Source organism: Papio anubis, chromosome 7, assembly GCF_008728515.1.
Source record: "Papio anubis isolate 15944 chromosome 7, Panubis1.0, whole genome shotgun sequence".
Classification (NCBI taxonomy): domain Eukaryota; kingdom Metazoa; phylum Chordata; class Mammalia; order Primates; family Cercopithecidae; genus Papio; species Papio anubis.
Genome location: NC_044982.1, coordinates 149267747 through 149295448, shown reverse-complemented (window position 1 = coordinate 149295448; position 27702 = coordinate 149267747).

Here is a 27702-nt window from a genome sequence, read left to right as displayed (position 1 = left end):
GTAACACAGAGTAACAGGGACTAGATTTACTCTCCCACCCAAAAAACAATACAAGTAAACAAAATACATGAAACAATAGTTTTCAGGCATTGGACATCAGACAGCACAGGATAAAGAAGCAAATAAATAAAGAGCATTAAGATTTCCCATGTTTATTACTTGAAATAAATTTCTAGGCCAAGGCAGTGAGTGAGAAACCAGAACCACATAAAACCTCATGTATTGAGGAGACAGAGCTGAGAGTGTGGGAAGTCCAATGTAGCTGGAGTAATCATGGCAGAGTACCAGGGAGACAAAAGCTGCACAGAGAGCATTTCAAATCTGCATAAGGTTTCCCTCAAGTCTTCAGCTGAGTACTGACTAGTGCATGATATGAAGGAACTAAATAACCAAGGCTAGAAGATCACCCAAAAAGAAACTGAGGGAGCAATCCCCAGAGCTCACACACAAGGGTATCGACTCAGTAGTAGGACAAAAGTAGCTATAGATTAAAGGCTGTTCTGGTTAGGCCTTGAAAAGCTCAAAAGCAAGCCTCAAAAACATTTATTTTTAGTAATTTAACTGCCATAACAAAGCTTATAACTATTTCCAGATAAATAAAAATGTCTAAGGCCCAACAGTGTAAAACTTACAATGCCTGGCACTCAATCAAAGTTTACCAGGCATGCAAAGAAACAAGAAAATATAACCCATAATCAACTCATCAAAAACTGTCCAGAAGTGACTCAGATGTCAAAATTAGTAGACAATGACATTAAAAGAGTTTTTATAACTCCGTTTTATATTTTTAGAAAGGTATAGAAAGGGATGAACATTTAAAGGAGACACACAGAGGAGCAAAATCAAACTTTAGGAGATGAAAATAACATCTGAAATTCGAAGCAAAAAACATAGTGAATGGAACCAATAGGTTAGACACTGCAGCAAAGAACAATCTAGTGAACGTGATGTATCAGAGTAAAAACTATGTAAAAGAACATACAGAGAAAAAAACAGGACTGAAAAAAAATTGAAGAGAGCATCGAACAACCTGGAGAATCCTAATATACAGGTAATTCTAATCACTGAAGGAAACGCCAGCAAGTTGTTCTTCCTATTTAAGGAAAGAATGACCAAAATCTTTTTCTAGCCGGTTTTAAGATTTATTTCTTTATCACAGATTTTAATAAATTTGATTATATCAAAACTCACACTAAATACAAGTCAGGGTCTGAGGAAAAATGTCTAGAGCAGTCGAGAGAGTGGCACGATGTTGAGCTCTCCAAGACCACATAGGGCATATCAAATTTCAGAATGGCCAGCCTCTGGCCAGAGCAAGAATCACCTTCCTTACTCCAACCCTTCCATTAGGAACTTTCAGCACAACTCTAGCGTCTGTGGGTATGGTGGTAATAAAACATTGTTGTCAAGAAGATGTAATCCCAGTGTTGCATACATTCTGAATAAGCTGAAGTCTTGAAGGACATTTAAGAAGGCTTGAGTCTTTTCTTTTCCATCTTTCTTTTTTAATTTTTATTTTAAGTTCTGGGATACATGTGCAGAATGTGCAGGTTTGTTACCTAGGTATACATGTGTCATGTTGGTTTGCTGCACCTGTCAACCCATCATCTATGTTTTAAGCCCTGCATGCATTAGCTATTTGTTCTAATGCTCTCTCCCTCCCCTTCCATCCCACCCTCTAACAGGCCCCAGTTTGTGGTGCTCCCCTCCCTGTGTCCATGTGTTCTCATTATTCAACTCCCACTTGTGAGTGAGAACATGAGGTGTTTGGTTTTCTGTTCCTGTGTTAGTTTGCCGAGAATGATGGCTTTCAGCTTCATCCATGCCCTGCGAAGGACATACTCTCATCTCATTCCTTTTTTTTTTTAGACTTGAGTCTTTATTTTCTAAATTGTTCCAGGTAAACTAGGTTTGCATACTGCTTAAATCAGCACATTAAATACATTTAAAATGATGTTCCAATAAGGTCCAATGTTGTAAAATTATCAGAATTACAATCAAGAGGCAAATATACCACTGAATTTTAAAACATCAAGGTTAGTATTAGTGTATGACTTGTTTGGGGGAAATCTGCTTAAATGCCAATACCTGGTTGTATTTAGACTAACAGGTGAATACAGTTAGGTGCACTCCAGCCACAGTGACCTCCTCATCATTCCTGAAGCATCTCATGCATGCTACTACTTAAGTACCTTGCATATGCCACAGTCTCTGCCTGGGTCATTTGTTCCCTTACTTCATTCACATGAGATTCGCTTCACTCTTCATTTTAAGAGAAAATCCTTCAAATGTCATGCCTCTTCCCAACCACCAAATAGTACCCTAATGTCACTCTATATGTACTTATCAAGCTCTATGCATGTTCCTTGCACTTAGTTGTACCTGACATTACATCATATATGCAGTTGTTTATTTGTTACTCTAGAACAGGGATTGCTAAACTAAGGCCCACAAGCCAAATCCAGAATTATGCAACAGAGACTACCTGTGGCTTTTGAAGGCTAAAATATTTATTGTCTGATTCTTTCAGAAAGTGTTTGCCAATCCCTACACTAGAGTATGAATTCCATAGTGCAGGAATTTGTCTGCTTTGTTTCCTGTGGTAGGCTGAATTATTTCTGCCCCAAATCTATACATTGAAGTCTTAACCGCACTATACCTCAGAATGTGACTATATTTGATAGGATCTTCAAAGAGTTAAGATAAAGTCATAGGATTGGCGCTAATCCAATCTGGTGTTCATATAAGAAGAGAAAATTTGGACACAAACACACACAGAAGGAAGCCCATGTGAAGACACAGGGAGAAGACAATTATCTATAGGCCAGAGTGAGGTCTCAGAGGAAACCAACACTGCACAAAGGAAACACACATCCTTTATTTTTCAATCAAAAAATTTACTTAAAATTAGGAATCATTTTTTTCTCCAAAATCACATGATTTTTCAACTGAATGTAACCATTTTTTTCCCATAGAAAATCATTTTAGAATGGTAGACAATGCCTGCTTTATAAAGCAGGTGACTCCTGAATTATTGTTGGTAGACTGCTTTAGAGGAAATACATTTTATTTCAATTCATCGTTATCACATTACTCTAAAATACATACGAGCTGCCAATTTACAAAAATAACGAATTTTTTCTCACTTTCTAGTAAAGATGGGGGGAAAAGCTATTAAGAGATAAGGATCTAAGTCTTTTTACATTCCATGGATTTAAATAAGTGGAAATAGATTCAAATATAATTATAGCACATAATATTTCTATAATATCAGAACATAATTTTATGACAAGAGTATATAGCAAACTATAATTTTGTGCATTGTATTCTAGTACCAACATTACTCCTGAAGTTCACAAAATTCCCAGACTCATCAGTAACCACAAAACCCTATATGTGAGCTCCAAGCAGTGTCAGCGTGTTCTTGTAATTGCTACACAGCTAGGGAGATGCATAGTTAAAAGATCAGAACTTCAAAACTAATTTGATGAATAGTCATGGAAACGCTAATATGAAAGTATTTTTAAAAGAGTATTTTAAATTGTTTTAATTAAAAAAATATGTGCTGCAAAGCACAAAAATAGGGAAAATTTACTCATTAAAACTCAACTTGGTTAAAAGGAAGAGATGACCCAATTCTAAAATTGAGCCATTTGGGGTACACAGAAATGAAAGCACCATTCAACTGTGGCTTTTAATCAATCTCTGCTCCTCTTAAACTCTATAGAAGTATTCAAGAACCTAACACTTCAAACACTCACAATAATCCAACTATGCTTACTAGATTGTGGGTTTTTCAAGGGCAAGCACTGTGGCTTTTGTTTTCCTGTCTAATATTTATCTTACTACCATCTCCTCAAGCACAGAGCTAGGCACCAAGTATGCATTAAGTTGCTCACGTTACTCTGTAACCTCAGGGAGACCCCCAGCATCTTGATTCCTCGTTTCTCTCCGCAACTATCAGCCATCTCCTGCCTTTACTTCTCTCTCTTTAAACTTTGGACCCACGGTCTACTGCTTTGGCCACTCCCTTGCAATCTTCCTCAAATTTTCTGCCTCACTGACAGTCGTTCCACTTGCCAAAAAAAGCTCCAAACCTGAGTCGATTCAAACATCGTCACTCTGGCCTCCATTGAGACTACTCAATGCAGCTAGCAGAAAGCACAGCCAAACACCTGATGCCAATATTAACATTGGCTCTTCAACCTCAGCTGCACTCTCGCTGCTGCCTGCCACAGTCCTTCATCAGCTTTCTCTCCAGTTATACAGAGAGACTATTTCAAACCTTTTCCACTCCCCTAAAACTAGTCTCACCACGGATCTCCTTTTTCAGCCAAAGACCTCACCTCATACAGAAAACAGAAGTCCTTGAACTTTCTTCTAGCAAGCCTACATATGTGTCTGTGCCTCTCCCTATTATTCCTTTGTTGCTTTCTGGAACAATGAAAGAAGAGGCTGTCCCGCCACCTAATCTCTGGAGCTCATCACTTTCAGTCTCCTCAGAGATATGGCTCAGTTGACGATTCCCTCTTTATCACTTCTGTCTTCAGCCTCTCCCTCTCTAAGAATTCCTTGCTGTCAGCACTTTAAACATGCTCAAGTCTCCCTAGATTTAGAAATCTCTGTCCTCTATTCCCCACATCACTTTGTGGTTACTTTCCTACACTTCATTGTCCCAGCAAATTTCTTGAAAGCTTTGTTACACGTGCTGATTTTACCTCCTACGTGCACTTAGCCCACCATACCATGAAAACTTCTTTTCCCAAGTTCACCAAGCTTGTGACTATCTTGCAATTATTTCTATGCACATTTTGGTCCATATCTATGTGACTTCTTGGCAGCATGTGGCACCATTGACTGCTATTGTCCTTCATGAAATCTTCAACTTGACTTCTGTGACATTGATCTCTTTAGTTTTCTTCCTCCCGCCATTCTGACTGGTCCTCTTCAGTCTCATTTTAAGCTCTTCTTCCTCTGACCATGGTGTTTTTCAAGTTTTTATTTGTATTGGTTTCTTAAGGCTGCCATAACAAAGTACCACAAATCAGCTGTGTTGAAACAACAGAATTTTTGTTCTCCCTCATTTCTGAAGACTGGAAGTCTAAAATCAAGTTTTCAGCCACGCCAGGCTCTGTCCGATGGCTCTGGAGGAAGATTCTTCCTTGTCTCTTCCTAGCTCCTCATATCTTAGGTGCATCATTCTCATCTCTGCCTCCCTAACCCTCTCACCACATTTCTATTGCTCTTTTGATAGAGTCCAAACCCCTCAGCATGAATTTCATGTTCTCTCATGGTCAAGTCTCTGAATTTTCTACCTTCAGTTCTCACCCTCTATGCTTCCGCCATATTGAACTTCTTCCAGTTCTTCAAAGTTCCCATGTTTTCTCTCATTTCTTGCCCTCTCCATTGGTTATTCTCTCTGCCTGAAATATTTGTTATTTCTATTTTCATCTGGCCATCTCACACTCATTCTCCCTGTCTCAGTTAGATGTCAGTTATTCAGACAGTCTTTCCTGAACCTCAGACTAAATTATGTACTTCTCCAATGACTGTTCATAGCACACTCTACTTCCCCATGATCACCCTTACCACAGCCCTTTAACCATCTGTACTATATTGCACTATAAAACCCTTCGTGATGCTTAGTACATTTAACTGAAGCCCTCAGCACTGTGCCTGGCAAATGGCGCATGTGGAATAAGTATTTATTACCTGAAAAATGACATACATACTACATACAAGCTTCTGGGAAAATAAGTTGAGTTCAGAATACTATATTCATAGACTAAAGTAGACATCATTAAAACTAAGTTACATAAATTTCTTATGAATCATTGAATAAAGACAAATATGGAAAAATAGATGCTTGGCATCCTTTAGCTCCCATAACTTAACTCCTGCAGAATACTTAATGATTAAATTGAAAAGTTAGAATAAAAAAGAATATCAAATATATTTTTATAGTCAGAACAAAAGTTTATTCTAATATAAATGATTCTTAAATATGAAAAGAAGATGTCTTTTATCTAGGGTCCAGCCTAATTTGAAAGCAATAGATAGACAAACTGAAGGAGAAATTTTATAACTTCATATTTTCCTCATCATCATTTTTATTCTAATCCTTTTAACTAAGAAATACATATCCCTTGACCCAATTACAACATCCATTTAGTCTAAATAGGAGACACTAAGCCAAAACATGGCAACCATTTTCAAGTAATTGAATTCTGTCTTCCAGAAGAAAGAACATACACCTCAGAGATATTGTGGGTTCAATTCCAGACAACCAAAATGAAGTAAATATGATAACAAAGCAAGTCACACAAAATTTTTTGTTTCCCAGTGCACATAAAAGTTATGTTTACACTATAGTCTATTAAGTATGCAACAGAATTATGTTTAAATCAACGTACATATCTTAATTTAAAAATATTGTATTGCTAAAAATATGCTAACAATCATCTAAGCCTTCAACAAGTCATAATCTTTTTGATGGTGGTGGGTCTTGCCTTGATGTTAATGGCTGCTCACTGATCAAGGTAGTGGTTGCTGAAGGTCATGGTGGTTGTAGCAATTTCTTAAGACAATAAGACAACAATGAAGTTGGCCGTATAGATTGACTTTTCCTTTCATGAACCATTTTTCTGTAGCATGTCATGCTGTTTAGTAGCATTTTACCCACAGTAGAACTTCTTTCAAAATGAGATTTAATCCTCTGAAACCCTGCCACTGTTTTATTAAGTAGGTTTATGGAATATTCTAAATCCTTTGTTGTCATTTTAACAATGTTCACAGCATCTTCACCCGGAGAGTAGATTCCATCTCAAGAAACCACTTTCTCATCTCATCCATAAGAAGCAACTCTTCACCCATTCAAATTTAAACATGAGAGTGGAGAAATTCAATCACATTTTCAGGTTCCACTTCTAATTCTAGTTCTCTTGCTATTCCTACCACATCTGTAGTTACTTCCTCCACTGAAATCTTGAATTCCTCAAAGTCATTCATGAGAGTTGAAATCAACTTCTTTCAAATTCCAGTTTGGTGATGATATTTTGACCTCTTCCTCTGAATCATACATTTTTTTTTTTTTCTGAGACAGAGTCTTGCTCTGTTGCTCAGGCTGGAGTGCAGTGGCACGATCTTGGCTCACTGCAACCTCCGCCTCCCAGGTTCAAGCGATTCTCCTGCCTCAGCCTCCCAAGTACCTGGGATTACAGGCACACAGCATCACGCCCAGCTAATTTTTGTATTTTTAATAGAGATGGGGTTTCACCACATTGGCCAGGCTGGTCTCGAACTTCTGACCTCGTGATCCACCCGCCTCGGCCTCCCAAAGTGCTGGGATTACAGGCGTGAGCCACCGCGCCCAGGCTGAATGTTTTTAGCATCTAGAATGAAGTTTTTCAAGACTGTTCTCAGTTCACTTTGCCCAGATGCATCAGATAAGAGGAATCACTATCTATCATAGCTACAGTGTTACAAAATATGTTTCTTAAATAAGACATGAAAGTCACAATTACTCCTTGATTCATAGGCTGCAGAATGGATTTTTTTGTGAGCAGACATGGAAATAACATTCATCTCTTAATACCTCTCCATCAGAGCTCTTGTGTGACTAGGTGCATTGTCAATGAGCTGAGCAGTAATATTTGGAAGACAATCTTTTAAAAATATTCAGTAAACCATGCTGTAAACAAATGTGCTCTCATCCAGGCTTTGTTGTTTCATTTGCAGAAAACAGGCAGAGTAGATTTAATGCAATTCTTAAGGACCTCAGGATCTTCAGAATAATAAATGAGTATTGGCTTCAACTTAAAGTCATCAGCTACATTCCCCTCTAATGTGAGAGTCAGTCTGTCCTTTGAAGTTTTAAAGCCAAGCATTGACTTCTTCTTTCTAGCTATGAAAGCCCTATATAACATCTTATTCCAACATAAAGCTATTTCATCTACATTGAAAAAATCTGTTATTTATTGTAGGCACTTCATCAATGATCTCAGCTAGATCTTCTGGATAATTTGCTACAGCTTTTTCAACAGCACTTGCTGCGCCACCTTGCCCTTTTATGTTATGGAGATGGCCACTTCCTTTAAACTTCATGAACAAACCTCTGCTAGCTTCCAACTTTTCTTCTGCAGCTTCCTCACCCCTCTCAGCCTTCACAGAATTGAAGAGTTAGGGACTTGCTCTGTATTAGGCTTTGGCTTAAGGGAATGTTGTGGCTACTTTGATCTCTTCAGACCACTAAAACTTCCTTCATATCAGCAATAAGATGGTTTTGCTTCTTCATCATTCATGTGTTCACTGGAATAGAATTTTAATTTCCTTCAAGAACTTTTCCTTTGCATTCATAACTTGGCTAACTGGTACAGGAGGCCCAGCTTTTGGCCTATCTCAGCTTTCAACATGCCTTCCTTACTAAGACTCATCATTCCTGGCTTTTGGTTTGAAATGAGAGACTCGGTACTCTTCCTTTCACTTAAACATTTAGACGCCATTGTAGGGTTATTGATTGCCCTAACTTCATATTATTGTGTCTCAGCTAGTAGGGAGGCCTGAGGAGAGGGGTAGAGGTGGGAGAACAGCCAGTCAGTAGAGCAGGGAGAACACATAGAACATTGATCAATTAAGTTTGCCATCTAATATGGGCACGGTTCATAACACCCCAAAACAATTAAAATAGTAACATCCAAGATCACTGATCACAGGTTACCATGCAAATACAATAACAATGAAGAAGTTGGAAATATTGCAGAATAACCAAAACATCACACAGAGGCATGAAGTGAGCACATGCTGTTAGAAAACACCACCACGATTCCTCAAGGATCTAGAACTAGAAATACCATTTGACCCAGCCATCCCATTACTGGGTATATACCCAAAGGATTATAAATCATGCTGCTATAAAGACACATACACACGTATGTTTATTGCGGCACTATTCACAATAGCAAAGACTTGGAACCAACCCAAATGTCCATCAATGACAGACTGGATTAAGAAAATGTGGCACATATACACCATGGAACACTATGCAGCCATAAAAAGGGATGAGTTCATGTCCTTTGCAGGGACATGGATGCAGCTGGAAACTATCATTCTCAGCAAACTATCGCAAGAACAGAAAACCAAACACTGCATGTTCTCACTCATAGGTGGGAATTGAACAATGAGATCACTTGGACACAGGAAGGGGAACATCACACACTGGGGCCTGTTGTGGGGTGGGGGTAGGGGTGAGGGATAGCATTAGGAGAAAAGCCTAATGTAAATGACGAGTTGATGGGTGCAGCACACCAACATGGCACATGTATACATATGTAACAAACCTGCACGTTGTGCACATGTACCCTAGAACTTAAAGTATAATAAAAAATAAAAATAAAAATAAAAAGATATGAGTACAACCAGCTCAGGGGAGGTAAAAACAGAAGCAAGAGAGGACCTCAGAGGCATTTTCATGAGAGAGATGCTGGGTATCTCATCGTGCTAGGGAGGGAAGAGTTCAAGATGTTATTATTTAAATGATAAAGGAAGAGTAGCCATCCAATGCTGGAGTGGATGGAACCTGACAATAATTCAGTGTAACCGCCAGAGTTATGTCTGTATGCACAGTGTGCTGTGCACAACGATAAAGGGTGGGAATGAATGATAAATCAATTGAGGTCAAGAAATAAAATTCATTAAGAAATAAAAATAAATAAATAAAATAAAAAATGCCACCAATAGACTTGCTTGATGCAGCGTTACCACAAACCTTTAATTTGTAAAGAATGCAATATCTGCAAAGCACAATACAACAAAGTGCAATAAAATGAGGTATGCCTGTATGTATCCGTTGTTGTTTCATAGAGCAGAACATGGACCAAAGAATGGAATTGTTAGGGGGTCCGATGTGTATTCATCAGAGAGTTTAGCATAAACATTTCACAGGGTGAATCACGTAAATTCCACATCAAAGAGAAGCTGCGTGTGATAAGGCAATAACAATAACAATAGGTATGGCATTATTTGCTGAGTACCTGTAATGTACCAGACACTGTGCTAGGCATTTTCGTAAGTATCTCATTAACACCCAAAACAATTCTGCGAAATCACTATCATTATTCAGATTTTTATAAATAAACTGAGGTATGAAGACGAAGGTCACTTGGCTAAGCTCATATATTTAGTAAAAGGCAGAGGTAAGTATTGAAGCCAAGTGTTTTGGACTCCGGATTCTCACCACCACAGACACCCCTCTTTTCTCAACCCCACACTCCTTCTCAGTGGTAGAAGAAGTCTAAAGAAACAGTCTCTAAGATTCTCTTACAACTCTAAGAGTCTAGTCTTCAACCCACTTCTTCAGGATGTATAGGGGAATTTAATTATGAATGCCCAACAGAAAGACAGCCTAGTGAGCTGGATATCTGAAGGCTGACAGCTGAATAAATGTCATGCTCTCTTCAGCAAACATAAAGCCATTAGAATCTAGTGTCATAAAACACACTCCTGTATAACTTTTTAAGAACACTGACAAAATAAGACATTATTTCCTGTATTTTAACCACTGCTATCTCCTTTGTGGTTCTGCACCCTTTATTTTATTGTTTCTCAGGAAAAGTAAATGTCATTTTAGATTGCTTTGTATTAAGAAGATTACAACTTAGAGAATGGATTAAAACTGAATTTGCAATCTATTTTCAGCCTATTAAGGGTAACTGTTTAATTCTATCTGGAATTCATCACAGAAGAAAGATGCTTCCCTGGATTATAAAAAGCAAGGTAGCATTTCCCTGGGATTTGTCATACTTCAAGGTAGGTTAGGACTACCCTACCCAAATAAATTGAGACGAAGAATAATGCTAGTGGAATTCTTTCTTAGAAAATCCAATTATATGAATCTATCCTTAGTTTAATAGGCTGGCATTCAAATGCTTTATTAATATTTCAGTCAGACTTTATATTGATAGAGTTACCAAGGCCCCTCTATAGTTGGCATCTTCAGCAATGTATCTCTTTAGTCTACATTCCAAAAAGGTGGTTTAACCAATGAAAACAAAGATAATTTCTCATCTGTATGCTATGCTTTATAGCCCTAGACTCCTTTCTATTCCCTGTGCCACTCTCCCAGATTAAGCTTCTTCACCTCTCACCTAAACCATGATAAACACCTTCTAACTCTTTATATTAGTTACACTTACCTTTCCAAGTAACAGCCTGAGTAAGTCACATTTTCCTCCTCTTTAAAAAAAAAAGTACCAATGAATATCTATTAACTACAACATATCATTTTTAGCTTTCAGGAAAAAAAATAGGATTCTCATCTTGGCCTAGAATTTACCTTTATGAATTATATTTCTGGCAGTATAACAGACTAAATACCCTGAGTGAACTTCCTAGCTAAAATAATCTGCATGCCAAATAAAATGTAAAAATAATCTTTGGAAATTAATTGCTGAACTAGCATGAAAGAATACTTCAACAGCTAAAATAGAAGTAAAGTAGGGACTCCTGGTATGTAAGCATTTACCAAAGATTCCCAGTTGTCAGAGAGTTTTCTATTGACTTCTGATGGTTTTAAGCTCCTCCTTAATGGCTCCACCATACATGAGAACCAGTAGATAAAGTACACAGTTGTCATAAAGGGATGAGAATGGGTTACTCCCACATATGTACGATCCCAAAGAGTATCCCATTCAGTGTAAGGCAGAACAAAAAATAAATCTGCCACACCAAAGAAGAAAGCCAGGAAATTTATTGTATTAGTTGGTTTCCATACTGCTATAAAGCGTTGCCCAAGACTGGGTAATTTATAAAGAAAAGAAGTTTAACTGACTCACAGTTCCACATGGCTAAGAGGCCTCAGGAAATTTACAGTTATGGCAGAAACAGAAGGGGAAGCAAAGACCTTCTTCATATGGTGGCAGGAAAGAAAAAGGAAGCAAAAGCAGGGAAAACTGCTTTATACAACCATCAGATCTCACGAGAACTCACTATCACGAGAACAGCGTGGGGGAAACCACTCCCATGATCCAATCACCTCCCACCTGGTTCCTCCTTGGACACATGGGGATTATGGGATTACAATCTGAGAAGAGATTTGTGTGGAGGCACAGAGCTAAACCACATTACTTGTCTATATTGATTTTGGTGCTGAAGAAGAAGGAAATACATCTTGAGAAGCACATGCAGGTTCTTCTCATGGTGTTACGGTTTTGAATTCCTGATACCTATGTAGGTCAAAAAACTTTAAATGAATAATTTATTTAGAGTGATCTTGTGTTGGTAGTGCCACCACACAACTCCCCCAAGCAAAGGCAAATCCTCTTCGGAAGAATCTTTGAGTCCTTCAATTGAGGTCTCAAAGAACTCCCACAGATACAAGTTCAAAGGAAATGAATAGTTCATATCAAAAATCTAATGACACATAATAAATCATCCTGAGTGGGAGCAAGCAGAAAGAGCAGATGGCAGAACCCAATGTGTAAAAATTTCAGATATTGTAATTATCAGATGCAGATTATGAAATACCAAATATCTCAAGAATTTGTAAAGCTTGAAAATAGAATAAGGCATAAAAAACTATAAATAAGGACAAAATAGATTTTTAAGAAATGAAACTTCTGCAAATGAAAACATAATTGAAATCAAATTGTACCCTTCCAGCCTCATCTCCCACCAGATTTTTGTTGTTCTCCACGTTCCCTGAACTTTCTTACCTACGTTCTTTTGCTTCCATTACTCTCCCATTTTGAACTATATTTTTCTCTCTGCATTTTGAGCTAATACCCATTGATTAAAGGTCAGTTGCAAAGCTAGCTCTTTGATTTAGCCACTGTAGACATCCTTCTAAATGAAATTATTCATATAGGTCTCCATGTTTTGTTTACATTGTATGTGACACTTAGAATATCATTTAGTAGTTTGTTGTTGCTAGGTTTATTTGCCTGGTTAGATTATAAACAACTTGAGAAAAAGAGATTATGACATAAGCAACTCTATTTGTCTCAACTGGGTAAGTATGTTACCCAGAATAGATGTTAAATATATACTGATTATACTGATTGGAGCTAAAAATTATTTTATTCCTGTAATGTATTCCATTCTATAGCCATAGAAACTGAAGCAATGTACAACAAACGGCCCACTTGGCTTAATTCCCACTGTGCATTATTTATAAAAATGAAACTAAAATTTTGTCTCCTGTAATATTATATATCTTGCTGTCTTTCCATTGAGCTAGATTTATGATAGTAGGAGACCTATATTCTTTCTTGCATCAAATTAAGTCCCAGTTTTTCCCAATTTATGTTATTGCATTACTATTATTATTATTATTATTATATGGCATTAGTGATAAAGCCTATGTCAGACCAATTCTGTTAAACATATTTAGGGTTTCTTTAATTGACACATACTAGTAGTACATTTTTGTAGGGTATATATTGATGTTTTGATATATACAATGTTTAGTGATCTGATCAGGGTAATTAGCATATCCATCATTTCAAACATTTATCATTTCTTTCTGGTGGGAACAGTCAATATCTGTCCTCCTTCTAGCTATTTAAAACTATATATTATTGTTAACTGTAGTCATCCTACAGTGTTATATAACACTAGAACTTATTCCTCCTATCTAGCTATAATTTTGCATCCTTTAATAAATCTCTCTCTGTCTTTCCCTTCCCCTTCCCCTTCCCAGCCTCTAGTATCCTCTGTTCTACTTATTACTTCCATGAGATCAACTTTTTTATAGCTTCCACATAAGGGTGAGAACATTCAGTGTTTAACTTTCTGTTCTTAGCTTATTTCACTTAACATATTTAATTTCCATCCATGTTGCCACAAATGACAGGATTTTATTCTTGTTATGGCTGAATAGTATTTCAATGTATATACATATTTTCTTTATCAACCTGCTGTTGGACATCTAAGTTGATTCCATACCTTGGCTTAGTGAATGGTGCTACAGTAAATATGAGGATGCAGTTGTCTCTTTGATTTTCATTCCTTTAGATAAATGCATAGTGGGATTGATGGATCATATGGCAGTTCTATTTGTAGCTTTTTGAGGAATCTCCCTACTGTTCTCCATCATGGTTATCCTACTTTATCTTCCCACCAATGGTAAATAAAAGTTCGATTTAGGGTTTTTTTAAAGCATTAATACAAGTTATTGAATTTAAATCCATCTGAAAAGGAATATTTTGTTCTGTTAGGGAGAAGTGAAGTGATACAAGGTAGATAGTAGGTGTTTTGGGCACTAAAATCAGGATGACTTGGAGTGAGAACCTGCTTAGGAAATTTAGAACACTTTAAAATGTAGGTTGCCTATGAGTCAAATAATTTTAAAATGTATTAGAGAAAAAAAGAGGTGGAAAATTTGAATAATACAAAAAAGGAATTAGAAAAGATGAAAAAAGCAGTCACAATGTGCGTTAAAGATGGTAACTGTCTTTTAGAGAAAGGAAAAACAATGTGAGTAGACTCATAAACATCAGGTAAACAGTCAACCATCCTTTAAAGCTCCCTTTCTCTTGGATAAGACCAAATGGTTTCAATTTTAAAAACGGAAATTTGGCATGAAAGAGTTCTGTAACATGGCCTGCCCACTTACGGGATTTAGAGTAAAAAATGTAAACCAGCTGTGATATTGAGGTTTAGGAATCATTTGTTGTCCATATTCAGTAGCTTTTCCCATGGAATTACAAAACGAATTGTATGATGGATAGTCTACATCCTAATTATGTAATTACACAGTGGAAAAGAACAGCTGAAGAGAAGACGTTTCATCCTTGTGTCCAATGCCTGCATAATCTATGTATCGCATAATGGATGGAGGTCTTACTATAAAGCAAACTATAATTTTATTATGAAATGTTGGTTTTCATATGATATTAGAATATGTACATTCAAGCCAGTAGAAATAAAATTAGAACTAATCTAAAGCTTCAAGCTGAACATCAACCAAATCCAAATTGGGTTATCATTAAGATTTTAATCTATTTTAGAGAAAAAATACTGTTTTTGACTTAGTTTCTCTGCTCTTTCAAGTGCAGTCAGTCCCAAAGCAGGAATATCACAAGGCATCCCAGCAAATAAAGATATTAAGGGCAAATGTCAAAATTTTCTAGGTGTTAACCTAATGGAAGTTTCTGAACCTAATGGAAAATATAAGTGCTGAGCAAAGAGTAGGTAATCAATCATCTATTTTATCAACTATTTCTGTGCCCTTGATGTCAAGAGAGGTTATATGTTCTGTATCTCTCGAGAAATCTCTCCCTGCCAGGATACCAGAAAGCAATTCTAAATGTGGAAAGTGTTAGCTATTCAAGAATGGCAGAATGAGAAGTCAAAAAAAAAAAAAAAATCACAAGCTCAGCTAACCTGGAAACATGGCCTGATGGAATTTCAAGACACCTGTAGCAGAAACACTTGCTGACTTTAACTCTTAATCATTACTAAATCATAATGAACACCAGAGATATCTGGTAGCTAGTTAACAGAGAAGGGGAAGTTGGCCAAAATAAATGCTGGAAAAATCTGCCATTTATCTTGAAAACACCTTGGGCTCAAGACAGTAAGAGCTCTTTTCCCTTTCTCTGCTCACTTCGCTTCTTTGTGTCTTGGCCTTTCTTCATCATGTCGGGTTTCTGGTCAGCCAGCAAAGCTCTCCTCACAGAGCCTTGTCTTTGCTTACTGCAGCAACATGTCTTTCATTGCTACAGCATGTGACATGCTTAGGCTTGGAAATGGATTCGGGATTTAGTCCTGGGCTACCGGTACACATTGCAGAGAACAGCTTGCTCAAACTCTGGGGGAAAGATGCTGACTTACAGTAATTGATAAGGTCATTCCTGCTGGATGATCCTCCAGTGGAGGAAAGGTAGCTACTATGCTTAGTAGAGAACTGGGAACATCAGTTCCAGAAAAAATGGCTTCGCATTTCACATGACATCCAAGAATTATATCACTCCCTGTAGTCCACCGTATAATAAGAAGTCTGTAGCTTTCATTCTGTAAAAATTATTAATCATTTGTGGCTGAAAAATGAATCAGTGAAGTTAACCTACATTGTCAGGTTTGATTTATCTGGAGGTAAACAACATTCTAAGAGGATTTAGTGGGCTAGTGTTTAGTAAAAGGGTATGTCCAGGTCGTGGCACTACATAGATTGAATGTCCAAACATTTAAAAGCTCTTTCATCATAGGACTGAATAAGAAAATGACAGCCATCATTTGGTGACCTTAGAATGTCCCAGCTATTTGTAACAGACTTTCAGTAGTGAATCTAACCTCCCATCAGGCTTGGGTTAAATAAATGACAAGTTATTTTTCTGACTTTAAGATTAATATTGAGCTGCCCTGTTATAAATATGTTCTTCTGAATAGACATTAAATTACAATTATTTGGAGGAGTATGTGAAGGAGGAAAGAAGAGAGAGGCAATTTTTTTTCCTCCTTTTCATTTTATTTCATTAGGTTGGTGTCTCCACACCTCATCATAATATTTTTCTGTCGATACAGTGATTGCTACACTAACCACCTGTGCTAGACAAGCACCTGCCTTAAAAATGCAATTTTTAACTAAGATTTAAATTGCAAACTAGAATTCCAAGGCCCCCTGCCAAAACAAACTCACTTTTCTTTTGAAAAGAATGTTGTCTCCCAAGGAAGATTTTCCTGTACAGTACTCTGTATTTTGACTTAATAGGAAATCTCTCTTTCTCTCTCACTAAATTTTTTTTGTCTCTTGTCAGCTGGTTCAGGGCAATATCTTCATCAAATTCTCAAACAGCCAAGTGGGAGGACCCTCTCAAATTCTAAAAATTAACCTCTTAGTCCTTAACTCACTCACATTTGAGGGATCAAATGTGTTCCCTACATAGTAATTCTGCTTTATCCACAAGAGATATATTCCAAGAAACCCAGTGGATGCCTGAAACTACCAAACCATATATATATGGTTTTGGTATATAATACCATATAATATATGTGTTGTAATACCATATAATATATGTGTTATGTTTTTTCGTGTTCATGCATACCTACGACAAAGTTTAATTTATAAATTAGGCACAGTACTCATGTGCTCCGGGGACATTATTTAGTAAAATAAAGGTTAGTTGAACAAAAGCACTGCAATACCAAGACAGTTCATCTGATAATAGAGATGGCTACTAAGTGACAAACAGGCAGGAATGGGTATGGCACAGATACACTGGACAAAGGGAGGATGTGCATCCTGGGCAGGACAGCACAAGATTTCATCTGTGCTCCTCAGAATGCTGCTCAATTTTATACTTGTTAATTGCTTATTTCTGGAATTTTTCATTCAATATTTTTGGACCTCAGTTGACTGCAGGGAACTGAAAAGCAAAACCTCAGATAATGGTGAGGACTACACCTTTATAGCAATGAAGACTTCAAGAAAAAAATTTCAAATGTGGCAAACTGAGCTATTTATTTATGTTTCAACTTTATTTGAGGAGCATATTAAAGTTTATTTTATAATCTAGTTATGAATAGGCAAAGGAGCTCTGTCCTCCAACTCTCATGTCCTCTGGTTCCCAGGGGTGCGGTGGGCAGTAATGGAATGAGCCCCACCTCTGGAGAAAGACTTGAATTTGAATCTCTGCTTGGCCATAAGAAGCGTCAACCCACCATGCTACTTCTTTTAATATAAACCAATTAATACAAGTAGGAAAATGGGATGAACACTAAATGTGACTTTTCCTAACATAAACTCATGGAGAAATCCAGAAATACCTTCAGTAGGGACACTGACTCTAATATCTCATATTGAAATGCTTGCCATAACATTGATGCTTTATGATAGAAAATGGTCAATGGTAGCCCTCAAGAAGTGCTCTTAAGAAACAACACAAGTGCCAAGTGAGGAATCTCATTGAATCCAAAGACAGAAATGGCAGAAACCTCACTGGGCACCTGAGGATTAAAATCCTCTTATCACTATGATGTTCCACAGTGAGACACACACACCAGCAAGTGCTCAACAAATAGTTTACAATAAAAAAGAAATTAAACAAGAAAGCAGTTGACTTTGTGTTGAACATGGAATAGGTCTAAAATCTCTTAAATTTAAATTTCAAATAAGCCTCATCACTTGTCAATGTCTACCGTATGACTATTGGGAGATAGAACGATGGAGTGCTCCTACACATCCTTCATTTTTCATTGATGCATAATAGTCGTACACATTTTCCTATTCATATTGCTAGGCCAGGAATGCAAGACTCTGACTGCTTTTTCCTGGGGCTATTTCTCAGGGCTATATTTGTAGAAAGCAATCTTAGCGGGATGAAATACTCTCTCCCTCCAGGATGAAGAGCAAGTCTGCTTATTTACTGTTTGTAAAGTGGGTCTCCCAAGTTCGATCTTCCTCAGCTGCAACGCAAAACATGCCCTCTGCCTGTTGCATGTGCAATATCCACCTTTTCATTCTGTGTCACCCGGCTGAGACTCAGTGGGCAAATGGAACTAATACAAACATGATGCCACTTCCTGTGCTGTGAGTAATATAATTGTTCATCTCTGACTCAGAAATCTATGTATTCTGCCAGCATTCATGAAATAGCAATAGGCTATGTTATTAGCCTGTAAGTAAGCTAAAACCAAACCCCAGACCCAACAATGACGTGTTTGTGTCTCCTACTTAACTGTGACCTTCATGAGGACAATATTTGTGTTGGATTATTTTTGTATCACATGAATATGGTGCTTGTACAGAATAAGCACTAAGAAATGTGTTCAATAATTAGACGGTTGAATTAATTATTAACCAACATTAAAATAGCAAATTTGGTGTTTAGTTTTACATAAAATAACCCATGACTCTGAAATAGACCTAGAGTCTATATTAAAAAAAATGGGAAAAAAATTTTAAAATTAAAAAATAGACAGTGACCCAGATGAGCATCAACGAGGTTAATTCTTATACATGAACAGAATATAATAGTGCTTCACATCTGAATAATGGTTTACACCTTACATAGTTCTTCCACATTTCTTATTTTGCACCTCAAAACACAGAGACAGGAAAAACATTATTATATCTTCAGGGATGAGAAAATGAATTTGTAAGACAAGCTGAAGATCATTAGGCTTGTAAGTAGCTGAGAAAAATTCTGCAACCCAGATATTTACCCCCTCAGAGTTAGGGCTCATTTCAAAATGTGGCATTTTCCACGGATTCTTTAGTATTCACATTGCCTCTTTTGAAGGCTTCTTCTCATGTACTGATTAAGTTTAATATGCATAGTCTTAGCAATATTTTCAGGTTCTTTTGTGTATGTGTGGCTGTGAAGGAATACAATTTCATGATTTAATAGGAAAAATGGGTCTGCAACTCTTTTTGAGTATGAACTGTTTTGAATACCATATCTTCTCACATACCACATATTCTACTCAACAATACAATGAAGTTAGTAGACTTAATAGATGCATTTATTTTAGTACAAATTTCAAAAGCTAAGATACAAACGCAAGATTTTTTTAAAAAAAGACAAGTTCCATAGTGCAATATCTATTAAAACTGTAGATGTGGTAATAGACTGATTTTGTTATTGATTTACTTGTGAACAGGGCCAGGCTTATACCACTACTAACACAAAGCTTGTTACTCTTAAATCTCCAAAGTCCTCTTTCTAAATGCTCTAGAATTGTGTGTGAACTTTTAAAGAATTGCTTTTTTGAACTAGTCTTCCATCTTTTTGAAATCATCTTAATTTATGATAATATATACTATCTTGTGCTAAGTAGAATAAATTGCCTGAAAGGCAAGCAAAATGCACTTAAGTATTATACAAATCAGAAATCACTCACATTTCCATGTTTTTCCAAAGAAAAACTTTGAAATATTAGCAGTTAAAAATTTCTTTCAGTGATTTGTATCTCACTACTCAGCATTAGTTCCTCCAGAGTATTTAGGATTTTTATCTGGCATATGAGAAAAAACAACCAAAGTTTGAACAAGTTGGTAATTCTGCTTTATATGATCCAGCTGGCTGCAAAAAGAATCAGCCTGATATATCAATATCATATTTCATAATTTCTCATTTCTATGTAATTGATAAACTCCCAAATTTTAGACCTGTAACATACTGGTTTAAAGTTATGGACATTTTCTCAAAAGACCTAACAATGGTGTGTTTTAAAAATAGTTATTCAAAATTTCCATTAGTGTATTTCTTTCCAGCACTGCTGAAAATTACACTGCATCAATGACAAATGAAATCAAAGTCTATGACTCAGTTTCCTAGATTTCACAATTAATAGGACCAAAAATAACATACTTTATGTGTTGTGGATGTGGGGCAGGAGGCATAGTGGAGTGAGGCGATGAACAGTTCGCCAACACGAGGTCAGCAGATGCTCTGAAAGGATCCAGTAAGTAGCTAGTTCAGGACTGGATTCACAATTGGTATCAATTTTGGTTTCCTAATTAGCAATTCATGTTCCCAGGTTAGAACTCAAGTTTATAAAGCCAAAGGAAGGGCAGTGATATGCTGGATACATTATATTCAGCAGAGTTTACCTTACTCTTGATATTAACAGACTTATATCGAATTTACCGATGAATTTTCATTATATTTTCCACTACTCTGAAGTAATACATTTACTAGTTATAATTCTATTCTGTAACATCACAGGAAAGATGACGTGTGTTGCTCTGCATGTTCCACACACAGACTTTTAATATCAAGGAGTTTATCATCTGTTTGGAAGTGCCCGGCTCTGTCTCCTCTGTTTATTCCTCTCGTTCCCACACAGCCCTATATGTGATTCACTCCAAGCTGAGCGGCCCTTTGCTTCCTCTCTCAGAATTCAAATAGAATATCTTTTTCCTCAGCCACACCAAGAAAAAAAGTTGTCTTTAATTGAACAAGGCTGTACCCTCTAACTGGCCTTAGTCTTTCTACTCATCAGAGCTGAAGACCACACTATAACTTCAGTCCCTGCTTGCTTTTCCTTCTCCTTGACACTTACTATGCTATTCTTGCATGAGAAGATGCTCAGGTATCCCCTTCTTTTCCACAGAAAACTAAGAGGTTTGTAGAACAGAGACAGACTTAGGATCCTTTCTTCCTGAGAGTGAGTGGAATAAACTGTTTTCCTGTGTGGAATAAAAGTGCTTTAGGACGCACGAGCTCTCCACTTCCTGCAGCATGAGCAAATGAAACATACAATAGGTGCCCAATAAGAACACGAACCAATTAAAAAACACATAGACTACTTGACTGCCTCTGTGCTCCCTTTTGAGATGGCGAGATTACCCGACAATCTCATGAGCCATCCAATGTGAGCTTTTATAGACTTGTAACATACTGGTTTAAAGTGACGGGCATTTTCTCAAAAGATCTAACAACAGTGTGTCAAAAACGTTTACTCAAGGTTTCCATGACTTTATTTCTTTCCAGCACTGCTGAAAATTAGACTACATTAACGACAACTTAAACCAAAGTCTATGACTCAGTTTCCTAGATTTCGCAATTAATAGGACCCAAAATAACATATTAATTTCTGTAGGATGAAGGGAATTAACACTTTAAAACATTCTGCATTATCAATAAACCGACGGTTCATTTTCACAAATGGAGTTTGTTTCAATTCTCAGCTGTTGGATGATGATTTGACTTGGAGCAAAGGCAATGTAATTGGGTAACAGCTGAGATGTGCTTGTTTGAGTGGAGCTGAAAGATCCATTGCAGGATTTCTAAGAGTGTGAATTACAATTCCAATGATATCAGAAACAACTAATTCTGTTCTTTAGAAGTGAGGACATAAAAGAAGTTTGAGGTTTTCTTATTTCAAGCTTTAATTGAGGGCTAGGCTGTAATTCATTTTCATCCCTGAGTGAGTGGTAAAAACATACACAGCAGGTAATTCACACCACCTCAAAAACTGTTGGTGCAGTAAGAAGACTAATCAGGGTAAGCTTCCAGTAGCAAATTATCAGCTACAAATTAAAACCTTGCCTCATGCTTGCTAAGAGAAACGTTCCTTTTCACCAACACATACATGTGAATATTAGTAACTGTTGGATTGCAGCAAGATGGGAAGATTAGGGATCCTGCCTGCTTGCATTAAAGAGAGCCCTGGAAAGGTGTGAAATAAACTAGACTTCAAAGAACGCAAAATGTTTGGTTTAAAAATGAAAAGTTGTCACTATCCCAGGTGGAGGTGTTTATTCTGGAAATGGAAATTAATATCGCACATAAATAAAGAAGTAAACTTAAATTCCTGGTAGAGTTTGAAACAGTTTTCGTTTAAGTCCTTCTGATTATCTTCTTGAATCATATTCCTCAAAATAAGAACAAAAGACTGCTGACTACAAAAAGAATTAATTAAATTTCTGATGTTAATTAATCTCGAGGAAATAGAGAACAGTGGTAGGACAAAAATTCTGTGATTTTCTTGGCTTTATGCCATAACCTCAATGTAATTTAAAAGTATGTTTTTAGCATTTAACCTTCTCAGTGATTTTTGCTTAGATGACGTTCAAAATTGTTCCAAGAAAGCTGCAAAGTGGTAATGATAATACATAAAGAGTTCAAAATGGCTGCACATATCTGATAAATATATACGCTATATACATAATTATGCTATTGGCTTCAATGACCATAATTGCACCTTTTGGGCTGCAGATCCACTTTTAGTTCCATCTCTCTCTGAACAAACCTGTTGTAACAGCAACATAGACAAGGGTATACAAATAGCAAAAATCTTCCTTTTTATAAGGGCTAATTTTCTTAACACTCAAAATCTTGCTTCTTTTAATTCAGAAAATCAAAAAACAAAGAGAAAGAGAGAAAAACACCTTGTCAGGATTAGCCAAAACAACATTTCCTTAAAGAAACAAACACCCTGTTTGTAGAGCTACGTGGACTCGCAGCAAATCTGTGACTTTGCCACAGCAGTTTGTTTTTCAATCAAGTAGTGTCTCTATCTTTAAAGGGAACTAGAGAGACTTTCTGGAAACCCAGATAAATTACTCAAGAGTTGCTGAGCTGATTTTCTGAATGTTTAAAGCCTGAAGCAAATTTAAACACTATCATTGAAATCTCTGGAGGGGGTGAAGGAAGTGGGGAAGACAGAAGAGGTTTAAAAATGGAAATCTCTAAACAGTCTGCATACAAACGCCACACCTTCACCCTAACACCACCTAGCAAGTCATTCACATCTTTAAATTCACAGAGGTCCGATGCATCCTGGACTCTCTTTGGTAAACATATGTACAGTCCTGAATTTATCTGTACCTAATGCCATTTCTGAGGATTCCACCTGGAGAGTCACTTCTTCATAGAGTTCTGGTCAGCCATATCATAGAGATTCAGCCCAATATGTGTGTTTCTGTGAGAATACATGTGTGTGTTCAACTTAATTCATCAATATCTCTGCATCCAAAGCAAAATCATCATAAATGAGGAAGAGCCGAGAACGCAGACCTTTTTCAATAGATCCCTATTTATTTTTCAAGATCTGGTTATTTTGTCCTCAGTTACACTCAAAGAAACAAACATTTTCTCAGTGCTCCCTAGAAATCAAACAGTGGGCTCTGATGAAAGTGTCACCTTGTAAAATTGGATGTCTGGAGAGTATGTCCAAAATCATATAAGATTTGCAATTCCAATTTTCTTCTCCAAAGGAATTGGAGTTATACCATTGTCCCGCCATGCAATGGCTAATGAGAAGCCATGCTCCCTTCAGCACCCAACTACTCCTGGGGCTGAGTCGGTACTCTTTAAATTGGGTTTGGGCTCCAGTGAAAGCAGAAAACAAAACAAAGCTAGTGTCCATCTCTCTCATTTTAGACGTCCCTGAATATTTCTTGGAAGAGTTAAGTGATAAGGAGTCTCATTAAGTCTACTAAGATAACTGTTTGATGTGTTACTCAATAGATGAAACACAAAACTGTTCTTTAAAAATCAGTTAAATTGCTTGAAGGAACAACAAATTCATACATCAGCCCATTCTTTATGTTCTAAAGTGCCATTTATGGGGCTAAACGAAAGTAAATGTCATACCTTTAATTTCGTAAAAAGTTATGTACAAGTCTATTATTCAAAATAATCACATAACAGAGAACAGCTACCTTTCTGCTCAGTGGGGTGCCATTTTATAGACTTTAAAATTCACTAAGTTCAAGCAGCTTTCATTCTAAATAATACATGTGCTAAATATGTCACATTAAAAGTGCTTTTGGCATGTAAATGATCCGTTTTCTCATAGAAATGCTTTTAAAAGAATCTGAGCTTTTTTTCTTTTTCTCCTTCTCCTTCTTCTTCTTCTTCTTTTTTTTTTTTTTTTTTAAATTCTAAGTGCATTGAATTTCATTGTCCTACAGAACCATGCAGAGTTGAGGGAAGTGAACTGCAGGGACAACTCAGCCCTTGTCAGCCTGTGTACTTATGTATCATTTGAACTGTCAGAAGTATATAGAGTTCTATTTGCTTCAACATTATTTTCTGTTCCAATCCGGGGGAAATTTTCTCTTTTGCTTTCATTTTTTCCCCCTGGAACTAAGTGTTAGCAAGCAGTTTCAGGTCTAAAAAGTTAGCGATTTACTGTTAAAACATAAGGCACATGTACGAACAAATTTTCTGTATATTCGTTTAATTCTTCAAACCCTTTCCTATTTCTTCTGTTCTATAACACTGAACAATAAAGCTGATGTTACATGGGGTGATTTAAGGTGCTTACCCTCCACAAAAACGAAGTCGAAATTCTTGTGCTTGATATGAATAAAACTGAAAGCATAGTCTCTCTCTCTTGTAGCTTCATTATACTGCTACATAAGCAGAAGCCTTCCCACACCGTGTATGCAGCTTACCAAGGGAGAGCCTTTCATAACTTCTGAATTGATTGGTCCTTCTCTCTCCTTTGTAATGCCATGTAGTAGAATTTGATGATATCAGCTATCTTCTGCTTTTAGAGCTCTTTTGCTCATACTTATTAAAATAGAGCAATGTGAATGCAACTTGAAATCCATTATGCAGTTTGTAGAAGCTGTTTCTCATAGAGTAGTTAGCTTCAGGGTTCTCCTAGAATTCTAACTTCACCATCTCTTTTACATATAAAGAAAAAATGTCTCAAGAAGTAAGTCAGAAATGATATGTATACAATTGCTGAGATCAGCTATAAGCAAAGGGAGTTGGTTTTATGGTAGGATAATTCATAATATAATCATAACATGTATAAATAAGAGTTGAAAATATGAGTTGGGTTGCCATACTTGGCAAATAGAAATATAGAACATCCAGTTAAATTTGAATTTCAAATAAATAACAAATAATAATTTAGCATAAGTATGCCCCATGCTTATACTGAGAAAATATTCATTGTTTATCCAAAATTCAAATTTAACTGGACATCTTATATTTTATCCAGTAACTCTAAATATGAACCTACTTTAAAAGTCTAGCTTTCTGGGTATGGTGGCTCACGCCTGTAATCCCAGCACTTTGGAAGACTGAGGCAGGCGGATCATGAGGTCAAGAGATCGAGACCATCCTGGCCAATATGAAAACGCTGTCTCTACTAAAATTACAAAAATTATCTGGGTGTGGTGGAGCACACCTGCAGTCCCAGCTACTCAGGAGGCTGAGGCAGGAGAATTGCTTGAACCTGGGAGGCGGAGGTTGCAGTGAGCAAAGATCATGCCACTGCACTCCAGCCTGGTGACAGAGCGAGACTCTGTCTCAAAAAAAAATAATAATAATAACCCATAAAGTGTAACTTAAATAATGCAAGATAAATCTTTTACATCAACAGATCTACCTACTTTTGTGATTTGGACAATAATTGTCCATTGCATCTATATGCTTTACCTACTCTGATACTAGTGCATTCTTTTTAGTTTTAGGAATGTATTTCTAAGGAACAGGTTTAAATGTTTAAATTAAATATGATAACCAAGAATTCAGACAGGCAGATGCAGTAAGAGTAGAGTTTCCTTTTATTTGTTCAATGGGCATTTGAAGTATTTCAAATGTGTCTGTTTTTAGTATAACAAATGATTCCCTCCCTGAAATTCTCCATTTTATCACTTAAATATATTTACCTGAAAACTCATTTCTTCTAAATGTATGACCGGATTTCAATTTCCTAGTTAGGTTGGACTGTACCATAATTGCTTTTAAGAAGAGGGTTTACATTTATTGAGTATCTATTATGAACCAGTGCTTTAATTTTTTAAAAAATTTTCCTTCATCATCACAAGAACTCTAAAAGCTAGATACCAATTACTATTCTCATTTACACAACTAGCACAAGTTACGAAGCCACCAGGTGACAGAGGTATGATCAGTAGCCAAGTCAACTGAATGGCAAAGAGTCAACTGAATGACTCTTTCTAGTGTGAAAACTGCCTCAGAATAGTTGGCTGAATCTTTCTTCTTCCTGTCTTTTACAAAAAAAGACTGAATTTGAGAAAAACCAAGATGCTAAAATCAGGATATGAGTGTTATATTAACTCAACATTGTTAGGAGGAAAACTTACTTTTCTTCCAATTGTTCTTTTAGCAAACCTGAAATGGATCAGTTAATGAAAAATTTTCTACAACCAGGGTCTAGGATTAAAAACATTTTTTCCTACATTTTCTCTTCTCTTTAGGTTCATTACCATAACATAGAATAGTAAGAATTAGGTACCCATGGAGCCCAATTTTAAGAGAAAATCTTAAACCACATCTACGTTAAGCATTGGATCAGTCCCCTCTACAACCACTGGGAATTATTCATTAGCATTCACAGTGCGAAAAATGCGTGAATAACACCACTGCATTTTGTAAAATGCAATTTTTGGCAGGTTGACTAAAATCTTGGCACACATTATCATTTTCCCAAAATGTATTTGCATCTAGGCTTACTGATTTTTATTACTCTATCTGGACCTTCTCCAAATTCTCCTTATCCTCAAATTTAAATAAAGCACTTCACGAAGGTTTCTTGTAAATTAAAAAGCACTGTTAGAACAGGTAGAAACATGAAACTAGCACTTTGTCGATTATTTTTTAAAGCCCTAAAACATATTCAGATGCATTTATGTATTGTGTTTCAAAACTGTATTTATTTTGACAAAGTGTAAGTGTTTAGCATGTTACCAGAGAGAAAACCTTCCTAGAGTGGTCCAAAGCATTCAAAGGAAAGGATATAAATCCTAAGAGTTGCATGGAGCCGGGGGGGGGGAAGAGGTCCAGTAATTTTTATTTTAATATCATCTTCAGTCATTCAAAGATTGTGGGCTCATACACACAATTCACAAAATTAATCTGAATACATACATTACAGAAAAGATCAGAGTCTATATGCCACAAGGCAAACAGATATACAAAGTAAATAATGATAAACGGCACACATTTGCACTTTCTCAACTCTATTTACAAAAGTAAGCAAACTAAAATAGAATGACAACATTTTAAAAACAAGACTCCAGGTCTTTCACAACGAATATTTTGATAGTGTAGAAACCACACTGACCAAAATCCACCAGGATGCCAGGCAGCTTCTCCCCGCCTGTTGATACCATCACATTGGCCACCCTGACGAGAACAGTTTTGGAACAATGCAGAGGATAACTGAGAGAATTGAATTGATGATATCACTGACCTTACGAAATATAATGTTACAGCCATCTAATGTGTCTGAAAACTTTAATCACAAAAAAAGATTTATGTTTTGACATAAAGA